The 9,420-nt window shown below is 35.2% G+C and overlaps 1 long non-coding RNA gene across 1 annotated transcript in view; it reads right to left on the bottom strand.

Moving 5' to 3' along the window:
- LOC117121042 overlaps positions 1-972 on the bottom strand; it is a 19,776-nt gene extending 18,804 nt beyond the window's left edge. The window contains exon 1 of the long non-coding RNA XR_004447468.1: positions 860-972. This is a non-coding gene — a long non-coding RNA (uncharacterized LOC117121042). The remainder of the gene's footprint in view (positions 1-859) is intronic.
- Between the last annotated feature and the right edge of the window lie 8,448 nt (positions 973-9,420).

Raw genomic sequence — 9,420 nt, 5'->3', positions numbered from 1 at the left:
TTCTGGATCATTTCCAAAATTTAATATGTCTTCCTTGTAACTTGGTTAACACTTCCAGAAAGAAGATCACTAGATCAGCTTATGAAATATCTTGTGTGAAGTGTGGAGTGTTTTTTCTTTAAATGGTCCTCACATCCACAACCAACTCTGGATCGTAAGCGAAATAGAAAAGAACATTCCTTTCAATATCGGTATCATCTGTGAAAATCTAAACCATGTATGTACACCTAAAACTGCAGGAAAGAGGTTGCTAGCTCCTCTCAGACCTCAATATGAAACATGGTTTATAAAGTATCATTCCATCCTGTAAATGGCGGGTCCTCTTCCTTGTTGGATGTGAATAATAATAAAAACAAACGTACAATCACTGAAACAAACACACACACACACACAAATGGAACGAAAATACTGTATAATTACTATTATAATAATAATAATAATAATAATAATAATAATAATAATAATAATATTAATAATAATAACAATAATAATAATAATAATAATAATAATAATAATAATAATAATAATATTATTATTATTATACTGGAAGAACATACTGTGCGTCCTGTTGAAATTCGCAGAGGTAAAATATTAATGACATACCGTACTGTAGGCCTTCTAGTGTGGAGAATACATAGGTAAATGTTTACTATCACTACCGTCCGCGGCACTGTCTGCCTTCTACCTGGCCCACGCTCCTTTTAAGTGTGTACTTACAATTACAGAGCCTTACAGCAGATAGATACCAAACACCAGTAAAAATGTTCGTAGGTGTCACAGAATAAGCTTGCACTTAATACTGAAATAATCTAATGAATGGTGTTACAAAACACTAACATTTGATGAACTAAAGATTTACCTCAATTCTATTAATCTCAATGACTCGCGCCGTGTTCGACCTTCAACCAAAACAAACCCAAACCATTCCCAAATCTACAATACAGAACATCATTTTGTTTTAGCAAAGTGACGTAGTACAATTGATAAACATCCAGGTAGGTGACGTCACTTCTAGATTAACAGCCAAGCTCATTATTCCACAGGGTACTTTCTATAATTATTCTAACATTTGTTATAATCACCGACGTACAATATAAAATAAACAAATACCAGTTTTGGTGAGAAATATATTAAACACGTGTTTATTATCATAAAAAAGTATATTAGGACTGTTTTAAATCACGTAAAATTTGATAACGAAATGATAGGTTTAAAGATATTTTTACAAGCCCAATATAACAGAGGGCGCTACGATAGGAAATCTAAACGAAACGAAAGTACAGAAGAAATCAAGCTGGTAGAGGCTTTACACAATGTCAACCGCGTGGATATGGATATGGATATTATTGGATGAACCCCAGTGGCGTAACGGCTATGCTCGAGCTCTCACTGGCTAAAGCCCGGAGCCTCAAAGGGGCCCTAGCACATTTGAATATTTTTTTACAAACAAATATCCAAGGCCCCTTTCCAAGCCTAAGTATGCCGAGTGATGGAGCATTTATTGTCATCACTATCGCATAATATATCGGTAAAAAAAACCATTTTATTATTAAAAAATAATAATACAATTATTATTGTATACTTATATAGCGCATATCAAACTTCTCTATGCGCTGAACATTATTACCCCGGATCACTGGATCAAGCACATATGGAACACACACTCAGGCCCCATAGGGGAATTCCATAATGTTGCAGCTGTATTCAGCGCAGGCTGTGTTTGAACCTACCAGATACCCACTTTTACTCCTGGGTGGAGAGAGACAACCGTAGATAAAGTGCCTTGCCCAAGGACACAAGCGACTTGCACAGCGAGAGTTTTGAACCCCCGACCTCGAGGTTGGGAGTCCAAACCACAACCGATGCGCCAACCACTTCTACATTAGACTTTATATTTGAAAAACACATTAAGACCAACAACCACGTGAAACAAGAAATTAAACCATGAGCAAAAGCATTGACACATGAGTTGAGTATGATCAGTGGCCTAAAATCTTACCTTGCCCCTCACTAGCCACGTGAAATTTAAGACGCTGACGCCCCCACTGAGTTATGATACATATATTTTGGTCTATAATTATTGATTGGCTCGTTTTGTTTGGTATTATTGTAATATGTATAATAGTGATAGGCCCTTATCTTAGTTAAAATTAAGTATGCTTTTATATATATATATATCTGTCTCTTATACACATCTAGATGTGTATAAGAGACAGGCATAAAGGTGAAGTGGGAGGACTCAATAGTTATTGGGATGCGGGGTATTAGATGGCAAAGTGCGTAAGTTATGGAGATGGTAACAATCAAAAATCGATTATAATAATAATTCTACATTTTTAGACAAAAAAATAAACCCTCTTGGCCCACGGCCCATTTTTCACACCATGACCATGCGTAATATTAACCTGCAGTGTATATATACGAAGAATTTTTTCTAGTAGGATCAGAGTTGACTAACTGGTACTTGGTGTGGTACTAGGTTTATCGCATTTATGGCTTAGGGGCCGCGGTTTACCTCCCTCCGTTTAGTCACGCTGGATCAAGGGTAGTAAACTCGGCGATCGTGGGTTCAATTCCCACAGGGGGAATTTTTTTTTTAATTTGTTTATTTATTTTTTAATTTTTTTTGTTTTGAAGGTCGTGGGTTCGATTCCCACACGAGCCAGTTTTTTTTTTTTTTTCCAATTTTTTTTTTAAGGCAGTTTAGTTGGTGGATAATGAATAGCAAATATGGAGGTTGTGTGTTCGATTCCCACACGAACCAATTTTTCTTTTTTCTTTAAGGCAGTTTAGTTGATGGTGGATAATGAATGTATTGTACTCGTTGATGACGTCACGAAATAACAACAAACAACAACGTGTCATGTCCGAGCCTAGGCCATCATGGAAGCTCATATATATATATAAATCCAATCCAATTATTTGGATGCAGTGGCGCCATTGGGGTTCGGCAGACAGAGGCAATGAATTAATCAGCGATTAACAATCCCAGTAACGTTTCCTGTCGAAGTGACGAGAATAAACACGAATTGCTGTTCTATCCTTGCCGGTACTGAAGATGGGGGGGGAAAAAAAAAAAAAAAAAAAAAAAAAAAAAAAGCCGAGAAAATAATTAAAAATTCCCGTTTTACCGACGGCAGTACCCGAAAGAATCACATGAAATTCGTCGGAGACAACAAGAACGTTACAAAAATTGTTCGCTCGGAAAACATTATAATTTGTCTACGAAACATTTCCTGACGTTTTCCCTGTGAATGGAATTGAAAAGCTTCGTTGGAAGTTCCCTAGTTCCTGGGTTCGATTCCTGTGACAGCAGAATTTTTCTTACGACTTAAACAACTTCACTCCATAGTCGCAGTAAGGGACTTGGTTAATAAAAAGATATATTGTCCCATGCTAAATACAAAAAAAAATCAGAAAAATATTTTTTGAAATTAACTTGACAATTTTGAACTAACATAAAAGTTGTCAAATTGAACACAGAAATTAATGTATTTAAAAAATGTCCACCCATCAGTTTACAGCGAAAAATGATAGAAACACTTCCAGTCACTAGAAGTGTTTTATTATTTTTATTATAATTTTTTTGTTTAAAAATCAGGGTACACATTTTTTTAAATGTAATAAATTAATAATTTGTATGCTATTGCAATTTGTTTATTTCAAAATTATTTTTTATGATTTTTTGACATTAGCAAGGGACAATACATCTTTAATGCATAGGTCTAACTGGGCCCTGGGGAACAGTATACTGAACCGGATAAATGGGAAAAAATGATAAATTAAAAAAGGTAAAATGTGAGTAAAATGTCTATATATTAGGCCCTGGATGGCGCCATGATTAATTGTCTGATAGTATGTACGATGTTCCCGACGGGAACGTATGTGGCCGTGGTCGGATCTCCTAATATGTAAGAACACATATGATTTGAATCGCCGTTTTTCTTCAGGACGGGGGAGCTCTCTCCGACGGGCCCCCTAAAGATCCCACAAACGCCACTCCTGTTTCTGACTTCTTCCTGTTGGTTGTGATTAAATCTGTGTTAAATTCCCTTACTTAAATACAAATAATGGTTTAATTCTTTGAAATTAGGTAGAATTTACTCCTCCATGTCTTTGATTGTGTTGATACTTATGTATTTCATCTCTCTATATTTCTTCATGCCAAGATAATTGATTGAAATATAAGCAGAGTCCAAATTAGGGGGAAAGGGCGCCCCCCCCCCCCACCATTTTTGTTTGGAAAGTGAAGAAAAAAGAAAAAGAAAGAAGAAAAAAATTGATAGCCCAAAAAGCCTCAGATGTTATTTCCGGGAGTCTACAAAACAAAAATTTCGCGGAGGCATGTCCCCGGACCCCATAGGGTCACCTTGATCGGTCCCACTTTCGGGTCCTATTTCAACCCCATTTCGGACATCTCTGGATCCCCCCATGAACATAGGCGTAGATCCCGGGGGATGGGAGGATATATCCCCCCAATATTTAACAAGGGGGGGGGGAGGGGATGGTTCATTGTATCATCCCTCCCCCAATATTTTGACTATGTATGGGATAAAATGGAGCATTACACACTTCAAAAGACTGTCACAGAAATAATTTGCACTGTCTTATGCGCTTACAAAGATGAAAATTAGCATAATGTATTAATGTTGATAACAAAATTATTTTATTTGGTACCAATCTAAGCTCTTCTTTCCATAGATGTTAGATGTACTTGCAAAGAGAGCCACATTTCATCACACTGAAGGGTGTGTACGACATCAGTAATGTTATGTCAATTCCAAGAATTTTTAAGGTTATATCGGTTGATGAGGAATTTATTTGTTAGGCCTATAATAGCAAATTGCATCAATTTATTTTGCAAAAACAAGGTTTCCAGCTTCAGAGGGGGGCACATCCCCTGTCCACACATGGGCACACATTGGCGCTAACATCAGGCGCGTAACAGGGGTCTTGGGTCAGAGTGGGTATTTATTTTTTTTATTTTTTATTTTAACCATCTTTAAAGAGGGTAACCCTTCTAGTTTAGCCCAGTAGGTTAACTGATATTCAGGGGCCCTCTTTAATAAAATTAAAGAACAGTACAAACAACATCATTACAACATAATAATAATAATAATAATAATAATAATAATAATAATAATTATTATTATTATTATTATTATTATTATTATTATTATTATTATTATTATTATTATTATTATTATTATTATTATTATTATTACCCCACCCCACTCCCCATATAGAAAATACGACATAGGGCTTATCTTATTTATAATATACACTGCTACAATTGCCTTCAATGGCCAATACCCGCCAAAATTACAAAGGCCCACACAAAAACACACAAATTTTGTTTTTACTATGACGTATTCATTGAAATAATGACGTAGATTTTCAATTGTGACGTTATTACGACTCACTTGACGTCTTTGATTAAACTGTTGTTTTCATTTCAGCAGAGATGAGCCTATCCGTATTTTTACTATACTCTATAAAACATAAAAAATAGGAGTGGACACTCAGAAGCGGATCCAGCAGCCCGGTAAGAAATTCCTGTGTTGTTAAGCTCACTGTTAAATGACGGTATTATTTACTCATTTGTGGGATTTAATAATCATTTTTATTCGGAAGTTAGGCCTACATAAATGTCCCGCTATAGTACCCAGCTAAACCATGATAGACCCACATTGTTTTCTGATTTTACAAAGTTGAATATTTATCTATGAAACAACTGTTTCTTTTTTAATTGAGCTGTGGTTGGTTGTTTGAAATTTCCGTAGGCCTACAAAATCGTACACTAGAGATTGCTCAACATTTTACTGTAATAGGACAATTTCCACCATGAATTTTTATTGACGACTCTACAATTGCAGAATAGTCGAAATTAAATAGACTTACGTCATAACAAGCGTGTTTCCGCATCGCCGATCCACGCAACTATTGTGACAATATGACCGCAAAAGGTTTTCCACTAATAATCAAATTGTTTTGGTGTACTATTCATAAATGATTTTCATTGATGAAAGAAGTGACGCAAAGGGAAATTCATAGCCTAAATTATAATAAAACCTTAACAATATAAGTTTTCAGTTCAGTTAAGATTTTAGAAGGTTATTTGGAAACTCATAGCTAGTAAATATTTTTATTTCAATGTTGGCGTTAATAATCTGTAAACCTAATGTGAACTAAAATATAAGCTAGATGTTATTTGTTAAAGGTTAAAATAGATGTTTTCGCCGATATATATCTATTTTAACATAAACACATCTATTTGTTTTTTTCCTTTTCCAAAATTATTCAGTAGGACACAGTCTCGGAGAAGTCAGATAATTGCCAAAAGACATAGCACATTATTCATACTCTTGTGTTTGAAAACAACTCCCTGCCATAAGGGAGGTTTCACAAGCTTATGAAATAACGAATACGGTTCACTAAGGAAAGAGATACAGTCGAAGTTACACTTGTTCGCAATTCCTTTGTTTTTCAAAATGCTGTCTGAATAAATTTAAGTTCAAAGAAAGTATCAAACTTAATTGCGACCACGAAAACTACACATAGCTTCCTCATTCGGTTAAACTTGTGGTACTGTGTGCGCGCTCTGGACCCAAGGGCGCAGATCTGTTTTGAAAGATGGGAGAGAGACATTCTATATCACCACATCCACCTCAGACCCACCATGGTTGGGGGTGAGGTGCGAAAATTTGAGGAAATAGTACTCTCTAGATGACCGGAAATGACACTTTTCTATAGTGAAATCACCCTTAATATAGTCAGAATGAAGCACCAAGAAATTTCTCCTAATCTTTTATCAGCGATATTCGGCAACATATGGAAACGTTTTTGCCACTTTTTATCATTTGCTCGTCCAGCTATAACGAAAGCAGCGACCTGGGGTCAAATCAACCCCGCTGTACAAGTACTTTAGTTTCGATCGCCCAATTAAAAACATTGGGTTTGTTTCATTTTCATTATGGGGTTAAATTACTAACAAAATTCAATTTACACAGTCAATATTCTTTTCTTAAAACTTGTATTTGAACACATATTTAACAGTACACTAAGTACAATGTAAAGTGAACAAATGTTGAGATGTTGGCGGGATTGACTTAGCCCTACGGTACACCCCTACGGAAATTTTCAAACGGTCCAGACTATAAATTGCAATTTTTGCAGAAATATAACCTAATTGCTGCAAGTATCTTGTCTTGGGACATTTGTTTTTTAATAAAGGTAATAAAATCACACAAAAAATCCAACTTATAACTAAAAGTAGGCTAAATTACATGAAGAAAGAAATCAAACACTGCGAACACAAGTCAAGCAAACAGAAGTATGACGTCATACCAGTGAATCGGATTATCACGCTTGAGAGATTTTTTGACCCTATGAGACGCAATCGTGGATTGGATGGATTTTATATTTTCTCATTTTCTGATAAAGCTATACCCAACCAATCATACTAAGTTTCATATCAGCTTCAAGCTTATTATATTCTCTCCACGAATTCATTTGGGCCAATTCGAACAAAGAAATAGTCTGTGAGTGAGGGAGTAAGAAACTAGCTCGGAACAGCCAAAAACCTCAAATTTCTTAGTTGAAATTCCTAAATCGTCGTGAGGAGCTGGTATAAATCGGCGTATTCCGACAAAACTGTAGGGATTTTTTTCATTTTTTCTTCACAAATTGGCAGATTAATATTTTTACAACATAATCCGCTTGGGCCATTACAAGAAAATTATAGATTTTGTACCAAAAAGGTACGAGAGCAAATGATACAACGTTTCCATATGCAGCATAAAAAAGATCTAATTAATTAAAAAATAAATATTAAAACATTGTCTTTGATGTATTTACTTTACTTTACCTACTTCAAACCGTGAGTCCAGATCCACCAACGAATTGTTGCTTTTCTTCTTTTTTTTTTTTTTGTAGGGGGGGTGGTGGGGAGGAAGAAAATTATCACGTGGTCTGTTTACAATGTAAATTCGCACTTGTCTGTCTATAATACCAGACATACTGTATTCAAATAATTTAGGCGCACAGCCATCATATTATCAAGATTAGTTCAGTTGAACGACATAATATGTCTGGACTTCAAGACTAGTAACTACTTTCGAGTACGAATATGAGCAGCATCCATTTGGCCGACTTCAAAGAAAGTCTAGCCTATTTTGTGTGCGCATGTGGGATGCAATCAACAGACAGGGTAGTTAAATTGGGATTCGAAGTTGTCAAAATAATTGAAACACCATTCACTTCAAAGTGTTGGTGATAACGTGCATATAAAATCCAAATCTTTTAAAATTGGAGTTAAACATTGGTTTAGGGCCGATAAATGAACCATTATTCATCTAAAAAAATTCGCAGTCTCACAGATTCTGTATTTTACTGTATTCAACATTTTACTGTATGATAGATTATTTCCACCACGGATTTTATTTGACGACTCCATAACTGTAGAAAAGCCCAAATTAAATAGGCTTATTACGTCTTAACATGGAGGAAAGAACAAGCATGTTTCCGCATCGCCGATCCACGTAACTTCATCACAGTATGACCGCAAAGGTTTTACACTCAGCAATCAAATTGTTTTGGTGTACAGTACTTATATAAATCAAAACGAGTTTTCATTGATGAAGGAAGTAACGCCAAGAGAAATTCATAATCTAAATTATAATAAAACCTTACAAATATACGTTTTCAGTTCAGTTAAGATTTTAGAAGCTTATTCGGAAACTCATAGCTAGTAAGGATTTTTATTTAAATGTTGGCGTTAATAATCTGAAACCTAATGTTCAACTAAAAATAGACGTTGTGTGTTAAAGGTTAAAATAGATGTTTTCTCCGACATATATCTATTTTAACACAAAATATCTATTTGTAATTTTTTTCCTTATCAACATTATTCAGTAGGGGGACAGTAGTAGCTGTCTGCAGAGTAATAGCCAAAAGACATGCATATTACTCAGATAACGTAAAACCTCGAATTGAAGCCCTGGGCTTATTCTCATTTTTTTTGAGGGAACGTTTTTTTTTTTTTTTTTTTGACAAGATGGGCTTCTTTTCGACTAATTTTGCGAAGTACAGAGGGAGCTTCTTTTCAAAATGAATGCTGTACATTTTGGGAATTACTATAATAATAAATAGGGACAATGTATCATAAATCTGTATCACGCACCGGTATTAAATCAACCAAACCACTGTATATTAAAAACCAAGCGTGTTTTTTTATTTATTTTGTTGCTTTGAAAATCATGTACAGTGTATGTACTGTACTATCTCGAAAAAAAAAAACCCCATGCTATCTTGAAAAGAAGCCCATGGTCTCCATTTTGAGATGGGCTTCTTTTCGAGATTAATCCCATCGGGCTTCAATTCGAGGTTTTACGGTATTCGTACTCTTTCAGGGCCGTACAC

Source organism: Anneissia japonica, unplaced genomic scaffold, assembly GCF_011630105.1.
Source record: "Anneissia japonica isolate Jap-2015-1 unplaced genomic scaffold, ASM1163010v1 scaffold1035_len235748_cov162, whole genome shotgun sequence".
In the NCBI taxonomy this organism is placed as follows: domain Eukaryota; kingdom Metazoa; phylum Echinodermata; class Crinoidea; order Comatulida; family Comatulidae; genus Anneissia; species Anneissia japonica.
This window is presented reverse-complemented; position numbering and strand designations above follow the sequence as displayed.